The following is a 26,324-nucleotide window of genomic DNA, read 5'->3' as shown; positions in this document are numbered from 1 at the left end:
TTTTCATCATGCTTAGTGCAATACCATAAAACTTGAGTAACACGATGGGACCCATATGAAGTGCCATAGTGATGCTAGAAGTGCTCCCAAGAAGCAAAGTCATGATATTAGCAGGAACAGTTGAATTGCTTGATGTGTGCCTTAGATTAAGGTCTGCAGCTATGGTTGCCTGCCATTTCGGACAGATGATTCATCTTGTAAACAGATGATATAATATTATGGTCTTGATAAATACAGTACAGTACTACAAATTTATTTTCACTCCCTTATGATTTTAAATAACATTTTCTTTGCTCTAGCTTACTTTATTGTAAGAATACAATATACAATACATGTAACATACAAAATGCATTAATCAACTGTTTATGTTATCAATAAGGCTTCTGGTCAGCAGTAGGTTATTGGTAGTTAAGTATTTGGGGAGTCAAAAGTTATATCCAGGTTTTTGACTGCGTGAGGGTCAGCATCCCTAACCCTTGTGTTGTTCAGAGGTTACCTGTACTTCAAATGAGGTAAAAAGCCATCCTCAGTTTTGGCTACCTTAGAAAGCCTCCTGGATTGAATTTGGCATTTGACAGAGTCTGTATTTTAAGTCAGATCATCCCAAACACACTCTTTAAATTTGGTGGAAATCTTTATAGCTGGCTTGCCTTACATGTTATGGCAACCACAGGTAAACTGACAAATTGTCAGAAACTCTTTAAAAATCTTCATATGGATAGATGAACATGGATATATCTATCTATAATATTTTAAACAGTGTCTATTGTCAGTTTTGAAAATTTTATATCTATATCTGTATAGATGTAGCTGTAGATATACATATCTATATATACATAGTCTGTATCTCTACATGTGGTATTTTTCAAACAGTTTCTGTTCATCTATCAGTTTGACATAGTTATCTGTCATTTGTTAGATCAATTCAAGATATAGATATATAGGTATAAGGGTCATTTATATATCTAGGAAATGCTATGAATAAAAATCAACTTTTAGAATACTCCATAATTGGACCTCATTATATTGTATAAAGATATTTCATCTTTTCTAAAGTTGACTCTATTCTTGGGAATAAATGCTCTACTAAGCTGTTGTTAGAATTTAGGGAAAACATTAAGCCTGATGGCACTAATGGCAGAGAGATCAGGAAGGGGTGGATGCTGCTGAAACCCTGCTGGGGAATGAGGAATGAGCCATCTGGACCTCCAGCTGAGACCAATTGGATCCAGACAAGAGCTGCCAGTAGGAATGGTCTGGATTTGGATGAAGATCATCCCTGTCTAAGGAAGTGGGCTGGCCCTGGAGCAGAGAGAAAAAGATGGTCTTCTCAGGAGAAGGGACATGGAAGACAAGTTCTCTCAGAGGTCACAGTAGGGACAGACATGTTATAATTATTAACACTGACTGAAGGCCAGCAAGATGATGAGTGCTGTTGCGAACGTAGAAGCATTCTTGATTTCTGTCCAGAGAATCATTCCGGTAGAGAGGTCAACTCTTTGGTGTTTTTTCCGCTTAAATTTTTGCTCAGCAGAGGAGTCATTTTACTGGAATCAAAGAGATCAACCATTTTCTTTTATCAACCCCATCCCAGATGTTATGTTTCCATTGAAAACAGCTTTCCTCTGAGATTGCTGTCATTGTCTCTTTACTCTCTTTACTTTGTCATCAACTCTAGAATAAAAGAAACATATCCTGGATGGCCTAAATCTTTTCTAGTAGTATCTTCTGGATACTATAGTTTAGTATAATTATTGTAGCTTCACCTTCATAAATTAAGAATTTACTAGGTTTGTATAGGTACCTCATTAATTCTAGAGCAGGCAAAAAGGAACTCTGAAAAAACTCTCATTCTTTATTATAGTCCATTCATTGGATTTGCTATGGTTTGAAGGTGCCCCCAGAATGTATGCATTAGAAATGTAATCCCCAATGAAACAGTGTTGGTGGGTGGTTGGGTCACGAGGGCTCTACTCTCAAGAATAGGTTAATGCCATTCATGAGGGCATTAGGGATTCGAGGCTGTCAGTCTGATTTCTTGCTCTCTTGATGTGTGATGCCTTCCGCCATATTATGACACAGTAAGAAGGCCCTCACTACGTGTGGTCCCTTGGTCTTTGACTTCCCAGCCTCCAGAATGGGAAGAAATAAACCTCTGTTCTTTATAAATTACCCAGTCTGTGACATTCTGTTCGAGTAGCCCCAAATGGACTAAGACAGAGTTTAAAATGTATTCTTGGTGAAATTTTGTCTAAATATGTGATATTTTTAGGGTCAGAAGTTTTTTCTTCCAGCTTTATTAAAGTCTAATTGACAGATAAAAATTATGTATATTCAAGGGATACAATGTGATAATTTGATATACATATACATTGTGAAATATTTACCACAATCAAATTAACATATCCACTGTCATACTTAGTGTGTATCATTTATATGTGCATATCATTTATATGTGTATATATCTGTGTATATGTGTGTGCATGTGTGTATATGTGTGTGTGGGGGGGGTGAGGACACTTAAGATCTCCTCTCTTAACAAATTTCAAGTAAACAATGCAGTATTAACTATAGTCACCATGCTGCATGTTAGATTTCCAGAACTTATTTGTCTTTTAACTGAAAGTTTGCACCCTTTGACAATCGTTTCCCCATTTTCCTCAGGCCCCAGCCCCTGCTAACCACTGTTTTATGCTTCTATAAATTATAATTTTTTTAGATTATTCATATAAGTGAGATCATACAGTATTTGTCTTTCTGTGTCTGGCTTATTTCACTTAGCATAATGTCCTCCGGACTCACCTGTGTTATTGCAAATGGTGTGATTTTCTTGTTTTTTATAGATGAATAATATTCCTTTGCATACACAATATGTAATATATACAGTATATATAAACACATTTTTCTCTATCCATTCATTCATCAGTGGACACTTAGGTTGTTTCCACATCTTTGCTGTTGTGAATAATGCTGCTGTGATCATGTGGGTGAGATATCTCTTCCAGATATTGATTTCCTTTGGATATATACCCAGAATTGGGACTTTCATATTTGTATAGTTCCATTTTTAATTTTTTGAGGAACCTTCATAATGGCTGTACCAATTTATGTTCCCACCAAACAGTAAACAAGGATTTTCTTTCCTCCACAACCTTGCCTACCCTTGTCATCTTTTGTCTTTTTTATAATAGCCATCCTAACAAGTGTGAGGTGATACCTCATTCTGGTTTTAATTAAATGTGTGATTTTTTTAGTCTAGTTAAGATCAAGGTAATTGAAGGTGATTGCTATGTTTATTGACTTGATCTGTTCTCTTACAGAATGAGTCTGTGGTATTAGACACTTCACTGTGCATCAGTATCATGAAAAGCATATTAGCCATTGTCACCATGAGCACAGGCAGAGGACCCAAAGAAAACGTGTTGCCAAGGAATTTTTGTCATTTAACTATTCTAAACTATTTTATTAATTTTTATTGAATTAATTGGTTTTGGCAATATGTGGACAACAATTAAGCAGTGGTTTATTATTATTTAAAATGTGCATCAGACTTACCTGGATAATTTGATATACTGTTTTTAAAATACTTGTGTTTAGGCAACCTCTGGAGCTTTGGGTTCATTCTTTTAGGGTAGACACTAGCTGTGTGTATTTTTGCAAAACCAGCTCAAGTGACTAGATGCATACTCCTAAATAAGAACCGTTATTTGCAAGTATTTCTGTTGTATATTACATACTTAGCAACCCAAGGGTTTCAATACTAACCTTGCTTTTGTCTCACTTATTCCTCCCTCAAAATGCTAAGATTGTACTCTGTACCTGGCAACAAGTTGCTCAGTTGTCTCTGTGTATATATATATGTAGGTCTGCACGCCCAAACCCCTCAAATTTTGTATTCCTGGTAGTCAAATATTTCCACAGCTATGAACACCAAAAACTTTTATTAATGTGAGAGTCTTTACCTTTCTACTACTGACATTGAGCAGGACAAATTAAGTTAGCCTTTATCTTTTTGTTTCCTCCTTTATCCTCTGCTGGATATGATGCTTGAATAGTGAAAGTGTCAAGAGGGAGATTGGCTGTAGCAAGATGAAGCAGGGTCCTCATCACTCAGGTAAAATTAGTCACTAGATAGGCATCTCTTGGGTAATGGAGAATAGACTGAGAAAGGCTGAGATAGATGCAGCAAAGTAGAAAACTGAGGTGGCTAACACAGTCTGCCATAGCTGTAAACATAAAACAAAATAAAATACCAAAAAAAGGATTAACAAAATAATAGAGGGTTAAATAGTACTGTAATAGACTATATTTCATTTGAGACTGCTTCCACTGGAACATATCAGAAACCTACATTGGAAATAAAGGCTATTTAGTTTCAGTCAGCCCATGAAATTATTACTTCAAACATTTATTATTTTTCAAAGCTGTCTATTGACAGCCCCTTGCCTGAAGAATTATATAGCCAAGTCACAGTGGAACACAATCACTGAGTTTCAGATTATAAATTCATCGTTGTGTTCAGAAGTCCTTGCTGTTGTTTCAAGTAATATTTAGGTAAAATGTATGTTTATTTTTGCTTTTTAAAACCCTTTTGGTGAGATGTGTTATCTGATACAAATTATGATGTTGAGAACCAAAATGTGTCAGATTATGCACAGAAGCCAAAATTCGAATATCTTTGTATAACATTGAAATGTAGGATAGGGAATAAATAGAAAGGTCTGAGGATACAATTTTGAGCATATATGCAGAGTGAACTACCTATTAAGTGAATAGATATTGATTATTTGTCATTTATTCATTTAAACAAACATTTATTGAGCAGCTGCTTTGTTCCACATTCTGAGCTAGGCAATGGGAAAACAAAGTTGAGTCAGTCATACTCCTTGTTCTTAAGGACAAGTAGATAGTAGGTCAAAAACTATAGGGTACAGTAAGTAAATTCAGCCTCAGAGTTGTACATAAGAAGCTATGGGAGCACAGAGGAGAGACATTTAAGTGGAACTTGGTACTTAAAGTAGCACTTGCCTGCCATTGAGGTGACACTTGAGCTGAGTTTTTAAGGGACGTGTTATTTCATATTTTGCTTTGGTGTAGACAGAGCAAAAGGGGAGAAAAAGTGAAAAAAGTTATTCTGATAGGATGCTAAATGAAAATTTAGATCCCCAATACCCTTTAAGTCTCTTACAAGGCCACGGGCCTGATAGAGCTGCTAATCTTGGAGATCGAGTACCCACCATGCCTTTGGATACTTGATCTTCTGGGCTGCAGGACTGAACAAAATCCATTTTGAAAGTTGTTGGTTATTTTTATTTCTGAGGATCCTATTTTTGAGGATGACAACTTCAAAAAATTATATTTTTATTATGATTTATCTTCAGAGAGACATCTATTTTATAGAATTACAAAATTCTACAGTCATGCTCCACATACTGACATTTTGTTCAACTGCAGACCAATTATAAGACAGTGGTTTCATAAGATAAAATACTGTATTTTTACTGTACCTTTGCTAGTTTTAGCTATGTTTAGATACACAAATATCATTGTGTTACAGTTCCCTACAGTACTCAGTACAATAACATGCTGTGCAGGTTTGTCGCTTAGGAGCAATAGGTTATACCACATAGGCTAGGTGTGTAGTGGGCTATAGCATCTAAGTTTGTGTAAGTGCACCCTATGATGTTTGAACAAAGCTGAAATCACCTAACAATGCATTTCTCAGAATATAACCCTGTCGTTAAGTGACACATTACTGTGTTTTCTTTATTCATTTTGAGTTTAGTGAGGTACCATATACTGCAATAGAAATCTGGGGAATAGATGATTCTTCTTTGAAACAAAGACACTATTGAAGTGATCTGATACATCAGTTCTGATTAGAACAAAGCAATCTTCAGTTCAAGTTGAGATATCCATTTACATAGGGCTTGTATTTACCAAAGCAAGACAAATACTTTTTACAGGTCAGTGTCCTTTGAGAATAGAATTTGGTACATTTTCAGCATATTAAGAACCTTTAGATTTCTATCTTACATTTACTGTGTCAATAGAAACCTGGTAAATTTCTGGATTTCTCTTGTCAGGGAAATATGGAAAACAATTTTGTTTGATATTTTATAGAGACAGTAAGGCATACAAACAAGAACATACATATTCTAGAAATAATGAAGTAATACTTAAGAACATACATTTAGAAAATTAGTCTCTGAAAAGGAAAAATTGGGTATTTGTTGAGTTATTATTTGCTAATGTTTGATTATCATATATAGAATGATTTTTAACATATAGTATATATTTGGTTGACTACAATAATCATATTATAACTAAATGTACATCTCGTGTACACTTAGTACATACTTGGTATAATCATAGCCTGAGAATAAATTGAGTCATGAGATAAAGTATTTTGAGAAGCCTGGAAATTAGGGCAAATTTGATGAAGTTTCCATGTTGAATTTATGGCAGCAGCTGAAGAGAAATTCATTTTTCTGGTATTTTTTAGTATAAATTTTGTGTATCAAATGACTTCTTTCTCCCACCCCATTTTCTAAAACTTTGTCAGTAGGTTAACATGTGCCAATGATAGAATTTCAAGTGCTTTGAACACTGTAAGAGCATGATGAATTTCAAGTACTTTGAAGACTATAAGAGCATGAGAATATGGATTTGATTTCTTTAGGCTCTATTTTCATATTCTCTTCTTTTCCCTCCTTCCTTTTCTTTCTTCAATAAATATTTAAATATTAAATATTTAAATATTCCATTTATTGTTCATCTAATTGTTGAAAACAATGCCAACCCCAACAATTTTAGCCATCTAGTGACTATTGAGTATCTAACACACATGATGCCTTCAATGTAGTAGAGTTTTCTTAAATCAAGATTGATCAGAGTGAGGAGGAGCCATAGATGAACAACTGGGAGGTGACTATGATTTATATTTTTCTAACATTTGAACTTTTTGTGTCTACATTTGCCACTTGAAATGTTTCCAGTCTCATCTTCTATATCCACCCATGTGTTTGATGGTTCAACCTCATTAGATTTCAAAATTTGCAATGCACTTTTACTCCCCTGTTTCTTTATTCATGTTTATCTCTCTATCTCCATCTATTGTATCTTTCTACATCTTGATGGATCAGTTCAAAGTTGTCTCCTTGGTATGATGGCATGGCATTCAACACAGAGAGGCCTGGACAGAACTGTCTGTTGTAGTTCAGTTCAGATATCTTGGGCAAGTTTTTAAATTCTTGTGAGCTTTAATTTTTAATCTGTAAATTGGGGATAAGACTATTAAGCAAGAAAAAAGTATTTTCTTCTTCTTCCTCTTTAACCTCCTCCATTTGTGAAACTTTCTCTGATTACCCTAACCATTACCTCACAATCAAAATCCTTCCTATGTGTTACCATGCTTGCTTTGCCTCAATAATAAAAGTACTTTGTTTCATTATAATTGGCTATTTACATGTCCAGTTTTTTTAATGAGCTCAAAGCCTCTTGAGGGCAAGGGTAATATTTTGCCCAGTGCATGCCAAATATTTTCAATAAAAAACATGATAATGTACTAAATCGGAGCTACATGATTTCTTTCCACTCTCCTCCCCATACCACCCAATTTTCTATATCCAACATCATTTTTAGGCATTTTCTAGGATTGGAGGCTATAGAATCTATATGACACTAAAATTGTAACAGAGAGTAGCATAATCTCAGTTCAGTTTGTTTAGTTGGTAGTTTGTTTTGTTTTTGTTTGTATTTAGGATCAGAGAATTGAGTTATTCCTAGTGAATTTATTATTATATTGTTGATACATTGTAGGATGCCTTGTTTTGTTTTTTTTTTTTGTTTAGGTTTCTATCCTAAAATGGGTACATTGTTAGGGCAATGATGAGATAAGAAGTATGACTGGCCCTCTCCCTGTGTCTTACTTCCTGGGGAACTCTAAACACTGCACAGCAGCAAAGCCTTCTTCCTCACTTTGACTTTGTAGTCCCCTGCCAGAAGTGCAGGGCAGGAGAAAAGTGTGTAGGTGATGAGTGTGTGTGTGTGTGTGTGTGTGTGTGTGTGTATTAGAGAGCAAGAGTGAGCTCGCATGCATGTGATTTAGGTGACGTTGGTGATAGGACATTTGGCATGCGTCTCCTACATCTGTTGGAAAGAGCCAGCCAAGCCACCTGTTGCATTTCAATTCCCCATTCCTCAGGGACGTGATACTTGCAGCAAAAGGTTTAAGATAGCAGAAATCCACAAGAATAAAGAAGTTATAGGTCACCCAGTTCTTTACCCCAGGGATCCCCATCAGACCATTCTCTACCATAAGCTCTTTAATACAATATAGAACATTTCTAAAACAGTGCACTCTTTGTCTAGCCTAGTTTAAAACATTCTAAGGGACAAAGGCTTCACTCTCTTCTAAAGGAGATGAATCCAGAAGTTCCATTGTTTACAAGGTCAAGAAGCGTGTCCCTGATTGTTAGCCGATAGAGTCACTTTTAAAGCCTCCTGGTATTCTCCACCTCATTTCTTTTGTACATTGGGTCTTGAATGGAGAAGGCTGTGATTTGTCTTGGCCCATAAAATATCCTACAGGCTGTTTTAACACACTAAGGAAAGGTTTAATCTATTTCTATTAAAACCTGGAGAAGACCTTTCACCCCTTTCTAGGAGCTGCTAACTTTGGGATGTCTTCTCTCTCTCTCTCTCTCCCCCACCCTTTCTGTCATCTGTTCTACCTTTCTTAGAGTCATTAGAGTCACTATAATCCTAAACCCCTGCCTCTATTAGCTTATTTTTGAAGTGTTAATCTTTCTTTTCCTTTCTTACCTCCCTCCCCTCCCCTCCCTCCCTTCTTTCCTTCCTTCCTTGCTTCCTTCCTTCCTTCCTTCTTGCTAAAAGTTTATAGTAAAAATATAAAAACTGCTTTCCCAGTTTTCTGATTCAGAGAGTCTTTATTTCTTTGTCACACAGAAATTCGGAGGTGAGCTGTTCGAACTCTTTCATTTTATAACAAAGGAAACTAATACCTAGAGTGAGGAAATAAGTTTGTAGGAAACATCAGGAAGAATTAAAGTCTCCTTAAGCCTAGCCCAGGTAAGTACCAACAGTGGCCTTCCCAATATGCAGAGAGTATCTGCCTCCCGCTCTGTCCACACCAAGGGAATAAGAATTCCCCCCAGGTGAGCGCCATGGCTCATGACTGTAATCCCATCATTTTGGGAGGCCAAGGCGGGCTGATCACTTGAGGCCAGGAGTTCAAGACCAGACTGGCCAACATGGTGAAGTCCCATCTCTACAAAAAATACAAAAATTAGCCAGGCCATGGTGGCACACACCTGTAATCCCAGCTACTTGGGAGGCTGAGGCAGGAGAATCGCTTGAACCCGGGAGGCAGAGTGAGCTGAGATAGCGCCATTGCATTCTAGCATGGGCAACAGAGTGGACTCTGTATCCAAAAAAAAGAAAAAAAGAATTCCCAGCCTCTGTGAGCAGTTCCCATGGAGTCTCAAAGACAGTGTGGCAGCAGCTGCAGGAGTGCTGAACAGTCCTATACTGGCCTCAGCCTATCTGGCTGTATATCAGGCTGCCTGCTCTGGGATGTTTCCTTACCAGGCTATGGAGATTTTTCTGGCTCATTTTAAGAGTGAGATCCTATCCCCTACTTAGCTGTAGTACATACGTAGCTAATGTTAAACAGCTGTACCAATTTTAGCCTTTATTGAAACAAAGAATTTGTATTTAGCTTTTATAACAAGCCCTCCTAGCTCCTTCCATAGTGCAAGCAGTAGCTTATATTACTTGTGGCTATCCATCAGGCTCTGGAACTTCATTAAAATCTCTAGGCTATTACTGATCAGCTCCTAGCTTTAGGGCCAATTACTTCATCTTTTTAGGACTCAGGTTTATCACCTCTAAAATGAAGAGGATAGTAGTATCTTTCTCATAGAATTGACTTGAGGATCAAATAAACTAGTAAGTAAAAAATGTCTGTTCAAAGCACTCAATAAACATTAGCTATATTGTTATTATTTCCACTCAGTGCACCCTGAGTAAAAATAGGGTCATTTTGGTAGTTTTACCATGTTTCACTGCTGTCACTGGTCATTGCCAGACTCTAGCCCTCTAAACACCTTTAATCACCCTGCTCAGGTATTTCTGAGAAGGCAACAAGGGTGACTGCCATGTGCTCGTGAACAAGACCGATCATAAACTGTATGATGTATTCTGGGTGCTGCCAGTGCATTTACACGGCATTGCGACCTCCTCTGGGTGCAGGGTGTTGCTGATTGCTCATATTAGTCTCTCCTGCACTGCTGCCTCTTCTGCTGGGGACTACTTTTTCCATTTTGGGAGCTATCCTTTATTAGAGGTTCTTTCAAAGTAGTAGTAACTTGCACCCCGATGTTGTTTAATTTTTATTTTTCACAGCCTTCTGTCTTCTTTGGACCCAGATATGAGTCCCTGGGGAGATGGCATGACAGAAACCATGCTGATTTTGTCACCTGAGGCTTTGGGCCTGATTCCTTCTTTTCTTAAAAAGAATTATTTTCCAAGAGGTTCCAGACTGCCTCGGGCAGATAGACTGGCAGCCAGATCTCCTGTCCACAGCATCTCCCAAGTGTGTTTGAATCTCAGCTGTGAGACCCCGACTATGCCCTTTTAATGTGACATAGCAGAATTCATATCAATAATACTCATCTATGCTAAAGAAGATGTTAACCCATTTAAGAGGAGGACTATAAGGTACAGTGTATGTGACCAGCAACCATCTGAGCCACTGTTAAAACTTCTTTTAGGCATTAAAACCTGCCACACAGGAAAGCTATGGGACTTAGTTTTTTTATCTTAACAACAAAATCCTATATCTGTCTCAAAATGGCTGGCTGAAAACTCCAGTCTGCCTAAGTCGTATCAGTATTTAAATTAATTATATTGGTTTTCATTTTTGCTTCAACTTTCAGCATCCCTTAGAGCTGTCACTTAGTAATGGGCTAGGTGTGGAAGATGCCAGGGATAACAAGGAAGTGATTTGTCAGCTTAAGGGATGTCACTGGTCATCAAATAATCTTTTTTTCTGTGGTATGAGCTGCAAAATCCATTTCAGTCACAAAGTCAGATTGTGACACTTGGCACATCTATAGACACTAAACATTTATGCCAATTACAGACTCTGTACATGGAGACGAACAGAACTCCACCATGGGGCCCTGAAAAAAAGAGCTTTATGTTAAGTAACAACTAAAATAGGAGCTAAATTTGACCTGACTAGTTCCAATCTGCTGCCATCACTCTATTTCATTTAAGGTCATGGAAACAAATCTCATGAAGGGTTGGGTTTCCCAAAATAAGTTAAATGGAACTTTATGAGGCAGAAATAGTAATATTTATATACAGTATATTTATATACAATATAGAAGTTATACTCAATATTAAGAGTATAAATATATATGTATTAAGAAGTGCCAAAAATTAGCCAGGCGTGGTGGTGGGTGCCTGTAGTCCCAGCTACTCGGGAGGCTGAGGCAGAATGGCGTGAACCCGAGAGGCAGAGCTTGCAGTGAGCTGAGATCGAGCCACTGCACTCCAGCCTGGGCAACAGAGCCAGACTCCATCTCAAAAAATAAAAAAATAAAAAAGAATTAACAACATGTGTGATGTAGTTCCTATTCTCAAGTTTCTGCAGTCTAGTTCAAATAAAGATATATACTTGGGAAAGAAACTGGTAATTCCATTAAATAATTTTGTGCTAAATAAGTGGAATAGACACCTGGCATTTACAATGGACTGTCTATTTTATTTGGCATGGTCAGAGCATTTTCCTATAGGAAATGTGATCTAAATTGAACTTTGAAAGATGGGAGAGGAATGAGTTTAGGAGAACAGAGGTGGAAGGGGAGATAGAAATGCAGGTTGGGGCTCCATTGTGGGTTTTCTTGAATACTAGGCTAATGATTTATTTAATATATTCTTGAATAGTCAAAAAGAGCTCCATTGAAACTGATATACATGGTGTTTGGTGAGTCAATTTTGGAATTGTATGGTATGGATCAAGGAGGTAAGACTGAAGATAGGCAGGCTTATGAAGAGCCTTGGTATATTGTGTGAGGTGATCATTAGTAGAGTTTATGGTGGCTAGTATTTAATCTAGAAAGAAAAGTCACGTCAAGAATGTGGGGTAATTAAATAAGTAAAAAGTCACAGGCCTTGGTGTGTATATAAATATGAAAGAAGAAGGAGAAAGAGAAGTGACCTCAGGGTTTTAAGCTTGGATTGAATGAGAGCATAGTGGGACCAATAAGAGAAGTGGGAAAATAGGAGGGGAAAATGGTATTTGCTTGGATTATTGCTAATACTTCCAAAGTGTCCTTTTTTTTTTCTTTTTTTAAATAAGAAATAAACCTTTTTAAGTTGACAAGTTAAACTTTAATTCAAATCAAATTGCCACCTATGGAAAGCAATTAAAATTACATATGGGAGGGTGGGTTATACAGTGTAAAATATATAGAAAGATAAAGTGTACTGACAACATCATTGACTGATCTTCACTTAGAATTTCTTAGAAATTATTCTCTGAAAATGTAATGTTTATATTGTACTGCATTCATTTTTCTCTAATAAATCAGTACTCTCCCTAGGGGATTGATTTTAAGAGATTAAGTAGCTAATGCCTTAAATGAACAGGGCTGCAGCTATTTATTATTTTCTTTACTAAGATTTTCATAATAGCATTTGAAATTTGAGATTGATAATACTGGCTGATTTCTTCTATATTGCTAAACTGATCTTGAATCAGATGGGACTGAGTTGAATGCTTGCCTTTCACTTAATGATTGTGTGATCTTTTGTCAAAGCATAACATGGTGAAGATAAGAATAAGACATGATGAAGGTTAATATGTGTGAAGTGCTTGCTGCTATGTCTGGCATACAGTAAGCTTGGAATAAATGTTAAATGATGTATTTTTGCATAGATTCACTAGCATTTATGAACCTCAGAACCAAATGGGGACATATCTCTTTAAATATTCAATTCGGCTTGACCTGGAGCAGCCATCTTAGCATTATAAGGATACCACTGTTCTAGCAGAGCTCAATAATCCAGAGGCTATCTCAGATTCCTTGGGTAATTGAGATTATAACCAAATTCCATCAAGAGGAAATCAGTTGATTGGTTATCTGCAGTCTCTGGCTTCACTGGGTAGGTGTTGGCTGTTGAAAATGGTGCTGCTTTCTCAGTGTGCCCTGCTGAGATTCCAAAGGTGTAGGTCTGAGTAGGGAGAGGAAGCCTTCTGAGCAGTGGTCACCTCAGCCATGGTTACCCCTTGCCAGCAGACAGTGGACCCAATATCATGCAGCCACATACATACACACACTCTCAACACATATGTGCTCACACAGCTTACTTATTTATTTTCTTTTTGTGGCAAACCCACTGTGTCAAGGTGGTTGGTTCAGGAAAGTTTTCCATAGAAGAAAACCGTGCCTAAGAAAACCCAGGCCTAATCTGCAGCCTGACTCTGTAATCCAGAATCTATTCTTTGCGGTTTTTCAGGGGATTCTAAAGTTCCAGCTAACCTCAGCCATATCATCCTCAGTCAACTTAAGGTGTTTGAACAACCTGCAACCTCAAAGGAAACAGGGGTGAGGTTTTCCATTACTTTCTTTCTAGAAATCATCTTAGAAATTTGTCCATCCCCCTCACAGCATTCTTAGAATTTCATATTCTAAGGGATTTAGAGTGGAGCAGCTTCAGTCGCAGGGGAAAAATTGAAAAGAAGCCTAATACACTTTTGCCCCAGAACAATGGATGCCTATTTGTCTTATATCGGCTTAATTAAAAATGATTCTTCCCACAGTGAAGTGATGTCTACACTGGTAAAAGTCAAAGTATTTGGCAGTTTTTAAAATGCATAATTTCTCATTAGAAGACTTCAAGTTCTGCCTCAGTAGTCATCCATCTACACTATTATTTTTATTCTTGTTGTTTTCATTTCAAAATTGAGGAGTTTAAAAAGTCCCTTGAGAAGACAACTTGAGATAAAGTGGCAAATCTGATTCTTTTAAAATCCTGTACTCTAGTCAATTACCATTCTGACTTTGGTCTATCATACACAGGAAGATACTTTAGCCTTCTAATGAGATTTCTCAAATGATATATTGAATTTTAGGTTCATGTCACATGACCAGAGTTATCTTTTTTTTTTTTTCAATTAAAAATTTCTTGGTAGTTTGTTCCTTTAAAAAAGTCTTTGGAAATTCTCACTTCTCATAGTTCACATGAAATCCAGATAACTTCTTGCAACCCGTGGCTTTAATAAAGGAAAAAAAAAACCTAGTTGTTACAGTATGATCACTGTTAGTTTGACATACACATCAAAGAAAATAGCTCTCTAAGCAAGGCTGTCCTTAAAACTGGAGACAGACTTGTCAGTAACTTGGAGCTGGAAAAACTTGATTTCTAGAACCATGATCAGACTGTCAGGACAATGCTCCTTCCATGAGAATCAAGACAAGCCCACCTGTCTGATTTTTTTCCAGACATAACTAAGAACACCAAAGGTGAGCCAACAAACCAAGTGAAAGACATCAAACAATTGTATCCCTATTTCCCTTGAGGGATTTTGTCCTAAAGACTAAGAAAACCCTCTTAAATTAGCTCTAATTAAATGCTGTGAATGTATGGTTCCACCATTCAGAAAATGGATTGCCTCATTGTGTTTTTTCCATGTTACTAAAAGAGAGATTGGGATTCTTTAAAGGAAGATTAAAAGCACGGAAGGGACAAAAGGAAATGGGGTGAAAACAGAAAAAAAGTATGTCCAAGTCTATTCTGGATACTCCATGGATAGATGGTGGCCATAGGTAATCATTTGGTATGTGTTGACAGAATTGGTTTATGCGATCACTCTAGTGGTGTGCTAGCCGTATTGATTATGGGGTGATACATATTCATTAGTATAATGACTAACAGTGTTTTCACACCACACTGGCTGACTGCATATACAGACAAGATCAAGTTATTCTGTATAGACTATTCCTTAGGGAGTGTTGGGGGAAGTAAGGGTACGTAGGGGGACTCACCAGGCACTCTGCTGACAATAGGATTTATCCTGACAATAGGATTATTTTAAAATTTATTGTGAAGTGTTTCTACACAAAGGAAATGTTTTGTGGAAGGAATTCATGATATTATACAAGTATGTTTCTTTAATTGGAAACCAGACACACTCTACTAAACATTTTATTGGAATATTTATTTCACACTTCACAAAGGATCCTGAGAGAAATGCTTTGTGATTAACTCTGATTGTCCATATATGAAAAATGAGGGCAGGATAAGAATAAATATGCAATTAATAGAGCAGGCCTCCGATTCTCTATTTGTTTTCTGACATTTCCAGCAGTATCTTCTCCCAAAGATGAAAATATTAAGCAGGACATCTAACGCCAAATCTTGTCAGATTGATCTTATTATCCTTTATTGTTGTTTTAATCTTTAATACAATTTGGCTGTAAATTGAAAGCTCTGTATACCATTATAATCCTGCAAGCTGATTCCCTTGATTGAAGGGAAAAATGAGACACAAAACTCATGCTGCTTTTATGTTCTTAGACAACACTCCTTACCCACTTGCAGACTAGAGGCTTTTCTTTAGTTTTGATTTGAGGTTTTTTTTTTTTTTTTTTTTTGGTTGGCTGGTTTGTTTGTTTTTAATGGATAGATCCTTTAAACTATGCCGGTATAGTCTCTGGATGAGCAGCATCAGCATCACCTGGACACTTGTTAGCAATGCAGATTTTCAGGTGAATTCTTGACCTATTGAGTCAGAAACTCTGTGCTGGGGGTCCAGTGATCTCTGTTTAACAAGCCCTCCAAAATGATTCTGAAGCCCACTAAAGTTTGAGAACCACTGCATTACACTGTCAGACTCCTTCCTCTCATTGTTTTGCATCTAGAAGCACACCATGCGTAGAATACAGTTATAACTTAACACAAAATGTAGTTCACTGCCTTTAACTAAACCTGATGGCTTTGTAGTTTTGTTAGCACAATGCTGCAAACAGTTGGGCTACATATACATCGACAAAGGACATAAGTGAGTTTCCTCCCACTTTCCCTTTTTTTTGGGAGGAAGCATGGTATTTAAAGGCAGACAAGTCTAATTTCAAGTTCTGATGCGTCTTAATAGGTGGGCGATTTAACCCCTCTAGCTCTTGTGTTCTTTACCTATAAACATATATTCTTTGAGGTGTTGTTCTGAGTATGAAATGAGATCAGGGCTAATACTAGCTCATACAGTGAATTAGAAAAAAGTGCCCTCTCTGGGGGAACCAATTAGGAAAAAGCATTCATTTGTTAGGGCTAACATTGCCCATGTTTCTTCTCAGACTTGGCAAAGAGAACCCAAACTGGATTTCAGCCCTGACTTCTGCCTGCTCATCTGGACAGTTTCGTCCAAGGCAAGATTGTACGCAGAGTTCTTGATTGAAATAATGTATGTAAAGCAGTTGGCATATAGCAGTTGCTTTTCATACAGTGAATTATATACATAACACATATTCCGCATAAATATTTTTTCTTAGATGTATCAATTATAGTCCAGGGAGAGTAACATATGTAATCATTTGGTTATCAGTAAAGATGCTTAGATTACCTCCTATAGTAAGTTTAAAAATAGTTATTTTATTCCTCAATTCTCTGACTCATGGACCAAATTAAGAATTTAATTGAAAGCATTTAATTTTATCCTTCATGCAGTGTAGATATGGTCTCTACCTGGATCTTTAAAAAATAGAGAGATCTGAAAGAAAACTGCTTCCACTTTTGCTACCCAGGTACTACCCATGATGACTAGCTAATTAAATAATTTAAATGGGAAACTGGTATTTACAAAATAATAAGACTTAGATACATATGAAATAAGGAGAGTAAGTTCTCTGACATGATATTTTCTAGGTGCTAAAGCCTGATTTCAAATACTTTCTTAAGGGCAGGAATCAATAGGGAGAAAAGCCTGGATTTCTGCAAAAGAGGATAAAGACTGAGATCCAAGAATGGGACAAGTGAAGCTTTCTGCTTCGTCACAAGATTACCAAGGATTAATTCCTCTTAGAGTTTTGTATTTAAGAACTTGAGTGTTGTTATCCTAGGAAAGACACATAACCCACTGTAATGTTTAGTTGTCTTAGATTTTGGTATTCACTTTAGCACGACTCATTAGCAGTTCCCTGGTATAAGGAGCTGGGATCCTGCCAAACACTTATCATTACATATTAAATCAGCACAATAAAAATGACAGAACAAAGCACTGGCTTTAAAGGCAACAAATTCTTTTAAGGCTACGCTAAATCCTTGTCTCTCTATACAGTACTAAGTTACAGTACTGCTACTGTAATTAAATGCTATATGAGGAAATGTAACAAGATATTATGTGGCCAAAGTAAAATGCTAACCTAAATAGCATCGTTAAAACATAACACATGAAATAAAATTGGAAATCACTTTTAGAACACTGCTCATGTGTCTAAAGATGTCAGAATCATGCATAATGCAAGAGTGGAACTGCTTACAGAGTTTACACAAGAGAATTTAAACTTGCTTCCAGGGACATGAGGAACTGCTCTTTGAAGCATGGGCTCTGATGAGATTCTGCCTGGCTCTAACGATATTCCAAGGGAATGTTCTCGTTCTATCTGATGCATATTTATTTATAGGGTGCTGAATGAAGGAGCATTCATACTACATGGCAGATTGCACTTTCACCATATTTTTCATTAATCACCTTTTCTTCGGCATCTTCACCATTGCTGTATTATTGATCTGTTTTTGAACCCCCTTTGTGAATAAACCTACAGTCAAAAAATTACCCATAGATCAATGTCAGCAAACGCATTCCTGCAAACACAACCTTTATAATTCCTTTTCTCCCTGAACCTTCATTCCATTTCATCTCTTGGGCAAAGGCCTGAAAAAACAGATGATCCTCGTATTATTCCCTGAAGGGCAACAAATCCAGACCTTGCTAGGTTTACAGGCTGAACATAAAGCCCATCCCAATGACAATACTTTTTCACTGCTGCTTAGATTTTAAGTCAAAAGGTCCTTCTTGCTCACTGTAACATTCCCCTTTGCTCTGTGTTAAAGACTATTGATCACATGTTGGTCTTTGTTGCCACATGCAGAGAAATCACCGTCTCTGAATACATGAACCAAACACAAACATATTTATCCACACACTAACCTCTCTAATTTGGACATAATTAGAAAAAGGGCTATTTAATTAGTGAAAAGTCTTAAATTATAGATGCCTGATTACTTTTGAGTACATAAAGTAATAGCAGGAAATGACTAACAAAGTGTTGCCAAGTACAGGACCTGCCAGGACTGTTTTAATGAATAGCTAAAGATCACTGAAATTAGCACATTAATTGTATGCATGTAAATTCCTTCTGCTAAGTGCATTAAAATGTTGTTCTCTTTGTAATCATGTTGAAGTTATTTATTTGGTTAGTACACCCTTTTCATAATTATTCATGAAAGACAAAAAAGTGAACTTCAACATAGTTCCTGCCTGAATCCGAATACTATCATTTACAAACCTCCACATTTTACTGTGCATGCAAAGGACTCATGACTTATTTTTTTAAAATTCAACATGCACATTTAATAAAGCCTTTTTTCAAGTTACCCATTTCCTTTCTTAGTGTCTTCCTTTCAGTGTCTTGTAGAGGGTAATATCTCAGACTCCAGGTCAAACTCCCTCACTGTGAATCCCTCTCTATCATTTAATAGCTATGTGACTTTGGGCACATTGCTAAATAACTCTGAACCTCAATTTTCTCATCTGCCCTACAGGATTGTTGTGAGGATTAAATGAAATGATGTTTTGAAAAGTATTCTTAAACTTCCATGATGATAAAATTCACCTGAGGCACTTGTTAAACCCAACTTTCCCAGGCTCCTTGTTCGACTACCCCACGTGATTTTTTTCCTCTGGGAAACAGTTTGGAAGCATCTGACTCATAGCAGCTTCTCTTCTGTCATATACTGTGTACTGTATATTGCATTCGTGAGCCAAGAAAAACAAAGGAAAAATAAATGAAAGATATAAGGAACCAAAAATGTCATCACAGTGTCCCTGCCAGCTTTTCCTTAAATGTGTCCAGGGCAGAGGCATTCACGCTCTTACAGAGAGTAGTTTTCTCCACATTTGAACAGTTCCATTGGTTCAAAAGACAAATCTCTTATTGTGCAGGAACCTGTTTCTTTTGAAGTTCTATTCATTGTTCTTGCCTGATATTTGGAGCAATGTGGAATGAACTAGTCAGCTTGTCTGTCCATTTGACAGCCGTTCAGACATTAAAAGAACTCTCTTATCTCCTCTTGATCTTCTCTTTCCAGGCTAAATATACCAAATTCCTTCATCCATTATTGGTGATAGAACATGGTTTCTATAGTTCTCACAGTCTTGATCACCCTCCTCTGGAGCCAACTCGAGACTGTCAATTTTCCACTTAAAATATGTTTCATGACAGAATTGGACAGAATGCCATACATTTCTGAGCAAGACAGAATATAGGCAAACCATAGTTCTCTTAAAGATGCTTAAAATAAATTATTTGAAAAGAATGATGTGCTTACATTAAAAGTTTCTAACCCCAGTTCTTTGGTTTACTGTGTGAGCTCGGACCAGTCATTTAACATTTCCAGAATCTTAAAGACCTTGTCTCTGAAACTGGGATAGCAATATTTCCCTGCCTACATGCAGACCTCATAGGGTTGTTCAGAGAATAAGACATAAAACAAAGTGGCTTGAATGATTATGTGCTACTTTTATCACCAAGTCAACATTAAAACTGTATTCAAAATAATCAATAGTTATTAAAAACTAAGATATAATTTAAATACTAGTTTGTTCGCTATAAACTTTATGTTAAAAAGTTTCTCCATTTGTATTGTCCAAAGTATGAAGCCTCCACATTTCAGTAATGATGGGGAGGAGATTCCAGCCAGATTTTAAAAATCTCAGAATTTGTTTTTAAAAGATAGATTGTTGTCCAATCAGGTTACTTTGTGCTATATTTGTGCAACCAAGTCTTTGAACTGAAATTCCAAACTTAAAAAAAAAAGCCATATATGCTTCTAGGATGAAGGTCTATAGTCAGGACCCTGGACTTTACTATAAAATCGTAAAGACCTACCTGTTAGATCTGAAGAGAGAATTGGACACTACCCTCACCTCTTGTGACTTTTCTGGAATTTTCTTCAGGAAGGAAAGTGAAGTTTGCAGAAATATCCTATTTCTTAACTGATTTCAGCGATTTTTTTTAACAGTATTTTCCTCTTTTTACTTTTCCGTTGGTGTGTTCTCAAGGTAAAGTTTAACGTAAATGAGAAGTAGCTCTGTCTTTCTTATAAAAGATTTGGACTTAGATTAATGGGAGAAATAAAGTCATAAGTATGAAGATAGCCTTGCTAATGTTTTAAAATAATATTTAATTTTACAAACATGTGTTTTATTTTTAATGATGAGAGAAAAAAGCAGGATACAAATCTATACATATGTGGCATGATAACAGGTATGCAAAATATTTGTATGTTTGTGAATACTTATTTATGTAGAAAAACGAAGAACACTGGAGGGAAATAAACCAAAATATTAGAAGTGATTATCACTGGTTAGTGAGCTTACAGGTTTTCTTCTCTTTATACTTGCCTATATTTTATAAATTTTCTACAGTGTGCATGTATTATTTTTATAATCATAAAATAGGTAGCAAGAAAGTGAAAGAGCTTTGCTGCTAGGTGAAAAGTTGGTGTTTGTATTAGAAACACAATTTCATGAATACATTTTTCACTAGTGCCAACTCCGGAAGGTGGGAAAAAGACCTTCTCTTATTCTTCCCCCCGTTTCATTTCATCTGACATGTAGGAGTTTCTTTTAATGATAGATTTCACTGAGGGAAAAGCACTTGGGGCAACAATCAAGGGAGATTGCATTACACTGTGACAAAATCTTTAGAACCACCTTTCTGTCTGGGCTGCCAAACAGACTGAAAAAGGCGTAAATCCTTTCTGTCTTTTTAAAGTAATTTTTAAGAAGACTTCTTACACATAGAGATACACATTTAATATTTTAAAATCTCTGGCCTATTTCCAAATAGGATTATCACTTCCACATTAATATTTCTGGTCTTTTATATAAATTTTGGAAGTCAGGGCATTGGTACATGCCTATTAGACGGAAAGCTCCATGACACTAGGAACCATGTTTCTTTACTTGTTTGTAATTCATCTTTGTATCCTCAGCATCTAGCCTACGGCATGATACTTACTAAGTGCCAACAGAACAAGTTGGAAGCAAGCCCTACAGCCAGCTGACTAGGATACATAACAAAGCTCTTTTCCCTTCTCCCTGGGGTGTCAGTACCTGGATGGACAGAGAAAACCTGAAGGACAAACCTGGTCAAAATGGAACCAAGTAGACTCTGCCAAAATATGGGCAAATAGGGGAGGGGCAGGTAAAGGAGGGCTGAGGAATCTGGCTGGAATCTCCTGCATATCGTTACTGAAGTGTGGAGGCTTCATACTTTGGATGATACATAGCAAAGAACATTGATAAAGCTCTCTAGCTTGTTCTCCCCTCCCCATTTTTTAATTGAAAGGGATGGATTACAGATGGCTGTAAATTTACTCTAAAATGTTTGAGAAAGGGTTGGGACAGGGCCCAGGCTGACAAAGTGACAAATGTCTGTGTCAGTAGGCCCCACATCTGCAAGAAATGGAGACAGGGACTTTGGCATACACTATGAATGACCAGAACAGGTGAACAAAGCAAAGAGGGGCCAGGTCTTGGGAACAAGAAGCTTAATGTGACTTCAGATAGACTCCCCTATTATTGAGTGAAACTCTGTAAACTTATGACAGAGGTCAGGAATGGCCTTTGGGTTTGGGGTGAGGGGAAGGGCAGATGTATGTCAAGTAGCTAAGAAAAGCTGTTGGGATATTTGGCTTGAGGAGGCTGAGATAAGAGGTGGATGGTGTGACATGGTGCTAAGAGGCCTTAGCTGGCTGACCTGAAATAATAAAGCAAGCCACTTTTATTATTATTATTATTTATTGTTATTATTATTTAATATTTGTTATTCTTTTGAGGGGAAGCGAGAAAAGACAACTTGGTAACCACCACATACCTTCAATTTGCTGACATGCATATAATAACATGTGTTCAAAGACTCCCCTTCATGCAGTAAAGCTGTGGAGATTCTGATGTCTTCAATTACTGGCTGGAGTGTGTGAGGATCCAAATGACTCATTATGTAAAAGAACATTATGGATAGCTGAGTTCCTAAAGCTGGAGTTTCAAGAGAAATACCACTTTTGTTCCCTGGTGGTGACAGAAGGAGCAAGACTTTGAGGTGCAGGCTAATATATACCAACTTCAATAGGCCTTAGGGAGTCAGCACCTTTACCTAAAGTAGTGCCTCAAATGGTAGGAGTTTATAATGCAGGGAGAAACTTGAGAAAAATATGAATAGAAGGTTCTGAACCTCTTCTATCTGGATAATATGGACAGCTCCATGTTAAGGCTGTGTGTGGTTTTCAAGAGATTCTCTATCATCTCTGGAGAGATTTGGAAACAGGAGGGCCAAATTATCCTTATTCAAGGTCTGTTCCAGGCATTAGGAATCCTTTTGAACTAAAGTCTCCAAATAGCAACTTTGTGCTAGTCAAGCCAGTTCTTTGAAATCTCAGCCTTCTGTCCTGGATCATTTCCCTCCCTGGAGCTGGCCGTAAATCTGTCACCCTCCTTCTAACGGATCCTATCCACTGCCTCTAGATTAACTTTCTCAAAACACTGTTTCATCATATTGCTTTATTTTCCCCTTCTGCAGTAAGTAAACTTTGATGGCTTCTTATGGAGCACTGGGTCTCAAGATGTTCTTCAACCAGCCCCATGAGCATTACCTGGAAAGTTGTGAGAAATGTAAATTTTGCGGTCCTACCCCAGACCTACTGCACACCTGTAATCCCAGCACTTTGGGAGGCCGAGGCGGGCAGATCACGAGGTCATGAGATTGAGACCATCCTGGCTAATACAGTGAAACCCTGTCTCCACTAAAAATACAAAAAAATTAGCCGGGCGTGGTTGCACATGCCTGTAGTCCTAGCTACTTGGGAGGCTGAGGCAGGAGAATCACTTCAACCAGGGAGGTGGAGGTTACAGTGAGCTGAGATCAGGCCACTGCACTCCAGCCTGGGGGACAGAGCGAGACTCCGTCTCAAAAAAAAAAAAAAAAAAAAAAGAAATTCTGCTGGTAGAGCTCAGTGATTTGTTTAACAAACCCAGCTGTGTACTAGAGTTTGAGAACTATGGCCATAGAGCTCTTCAACTTGATATTTATTCAAAGCACTCTCCTCTCTGCTGTCTTACAACACTTGCCTCTTGCATGGCCAATTGTACGGCACTTATCTTGTCATATGTTATTGCCATTTTCTGTGTGTAATCTGATGTCAGCTTCAGAACTGTAAACTTCTTGAGGTATTGGTCTGTGTATTTTCTTAACTATAAAATCATAAAGCTAGAAAGGACCTGGAAAAGCAACCCCTGAATTTTGCAAACTTTTGAACAGTACCATGCATATAGTGGACATTCAATTAACATTTGTTGAATGAAATAACATGCCTACAGGGGCCCCTGAGGTGAATTGAGACTGCCGAGACTTCAGTGTCATCATCTTAATTTAGATTATTGCTTTGGACACCCTCCAAGGGTTTCTGAATACCTGGGGAAAGTCTTGGATGCCATTGCCAGCTTTTCCCTCATGGTCTTTGCATGGGCTTTGGAATTTTCTTACTGAATGCAAGGCAGTGTGGTGGTTTGAGATACAAATAGCAGAGCATTTGAATTGAGAAGAAAATAAAAACAAAAACAACATTGGTGTTTCTATCTTATTGCTGCTTTGAGACTCAACATGAAGTATGAATCCATCATACACAAGAAATAATATCTTGCCTGGATATCTAAAGCATAAATAAAAATTAATTGCAGCACACAGCTGTTAATTATCAGGCTTTGGAGCATTCCAGAAGCAGTTGCTCATGAATACTTATTCAGCTAAATATCACGTGCTCATTAGGACATGCCAACATTGGCTATGAAGACACTTGCCAGTTGTTGATTCTTGTTGCTTCTGTATAGTCTAGGGGTCTAGGCTGCCAGTGGTCTGGCTGTTACATTTTAGGGGTAGGCTGTCACAACAGAAATTGGCAAGTTTGGGTTATGAAACTACTCCCTCTTCATCTTATGATTGTTCATACCAAAAGAGGAGATCCTTGACTTCCAAGGATGGCTATGTGGTGATTCTTCTCCAAAATGAATTGGGCCATGGGTATGACAGATATTTTGTGTGTGAGTGTCACTTTGTGGCAGGCAGTAACACATAGTGGTGTGCTAAATACATTAATAACTTTTATATTGCATTTTTATTATTAGGGTTCAATGCTTTAAGGCCCCGTTAGAAGATGTTGCTCTCAGAAGAATGACAAAAACTTGAAAAATGTATTTACTGTTTTTTTTTAGAGATAGACATCTTTGTATTTTAGAGATGAAAAGAAATTCAGAAAGGCAATTCATTTTCATAGGTTAAATTTACACACTAATGAAAAGGAGAGAAAAATAGGAAAACGGTTACTTTTATTTTTCATCTTCTGTGGACAGTGGACTGAGTAGCAAAAATAACCTATCTTGTTACTATAGGTCAAATTCATTAAAACAAACATACATGGATTTTCTTAGTTATACGTGCAACTGTTGTACTGAGGTTTGATTTAAATAAGAGTGCTGCTACTTGTTGCTTAGAAAGTTTCAGGATAATTATATTGATTACAAAATTGGAACTATGGGCCTGGTTTTCCTGAGCTTGTTATTGTCAAGTCCTTCCTAGTTTCCAGTCTCTGCAGACCTCTCTGCTCACCATGACTTCAGCCTGTTCACTCAGCCTTCTAAGCTCCCTGTGGCCAGGCTTTACCTGGAAGAGGAGGCATTTAAGGAGTTCCAGTCCAACACTTTTCTTCCTTAGCATCAAGTTAGTTTGGCTTCTGGTCTGCCTTTGGCTTTTGCTGTAATTTCTAGAGTCATGTATGTCTCTCGTTCCTTGGATTCGGTATCTACCTTATGCTGCAGTTCTCATACCCGCATTCTTCTCCCATTACCCAGAATCAAGTTCCTGTTTTAAAAGTTTGCTGGGTCTGCCCAGGTCCTCTAAGAACACCTAAGACCCAACCTTACATTTGCCATTCTTTCTCTCTCTTAGCCACCCGGGTCCAGCTCCTGCTCCACAGTCTGACTGTGGCTCTACTATTGTGGATAAGGCTTTCTGATGCTGCCTGCCTGAATTTGGGACATGTTTAGCTGCTTCTTGGCACCAAGCCGTGCTTTCGTATTGAGTGAACTTCTGCTCTTTCATGTTTGCCTCCTGATACCAATTTCCTGGCTGCATAATCAATCCTTGTGTTCTGCCATATTCTTCAGATACTTTGTTCTGCTTGCCAGACTGGACATTCTCCAACTGAGCCATCCTCTCTGATGGGTAGGTCTAGCTTCAGTTCCCAGTTTCTTCCCTTGTGACCTGACCAGGCAGGTGTCTGGTTTACCAAATTCAACAAATATAAAGCATGTCCTTCTAAATGTTTGTTTTAAATACAATCATTTAATCATTTTTGTTTCAATTAGGTTTACATTTAAATAATTACTCCCATACTTTTTATTACTCTATGTGGATTGTGGAAATTGTTGCCTTTCCCTATTTGCAGTTCTTTTAAGTAATAACATGCAAATGAACCTCACTTTCAATTGAAATTCTGAGAAAAGTTCTTAGGGTAACTTTACATTTAAGGGTGCTTTAATTCGACTGAATTGTGCCTATTTATTGCCTGATGTCCAAGACAGAAACCCTGGGCCTAATTATTGTGCTTATTTACTGCTCTCAATTATATTCTAGATATGAGGAGTTGAAGAGCAAGAAAAGAAAAAGCAAAGCAAATATATGTGTGCATGAGTGAGTGTGTGTGTGTGTGTGTGTGTATTGTGTTGAGACTGAGGGGAAGGTATGGGCAGGGGAAAGCAACTCTGTTCACTTGACAAATGTAAAAGGGATCCCTGTTAATATAACCCTATCACTGATGTAAGCACTTATTGTAGTGTGTCAGGCAGTGTGCTAATAAGAACTGGGGTTACTTCATTTAAGTCCAATTAAATAGTTACTAATTTTATTCCTACTTCACATGAGGGAAAGCTGAGGTTTGGAGAGGTTAATTTACCT

At 37.4% G+C, this 26,324-nt stretch overlaps 1 protein-coding gene across 2 annotated transcripts in view; it reads left to right on the top strand.

The window, feature by feature from the left end:
- The window catches only part of LOC129471079 (uncharacterized), a 73,800-nt gene that overhangs the window by 37,576 nt on the left and 9,900 nt on the right, over positions 1–26,324 (top strand). Inside the window, exon 1 of one of the 2 annotated variants that reach the window (XM_055259325.2) lies at positions 25,502–25,592. The exons of the other annotated variant lie outside the window; for it this stretch is intronic. The gene's annotated coding sequence lies outside the window, so the exon portion shown is untranslated. Of the gene's footprint in view, positions 1–25,501; positions 25,593–26,324 lie in introns of those variants that run through there. 2 annotated transcript variants of the gene reach the window in all.

This window comes from Symphalangus syndactylus, chromosome 21 (assembly GCF_028878055.3).
Source record: "Symphalangus syndactylus isolate Jambi chromosome 21, NHGRI_mSymSyn1-v2.1_pri, whole genome shotgun sequence".
In the NCBI taxonomy this organism is placed as follows: Eukaryota; Metazoa; Chordata; class Mammalia; order Primates; family Hylobatidae; genus Symphalangus; species Symphalangus syndactylus.
Note: the sequence above shows the minus strand (reverse complement) of the source record. Positions and strands in the feature narration are given on the sequence as shown.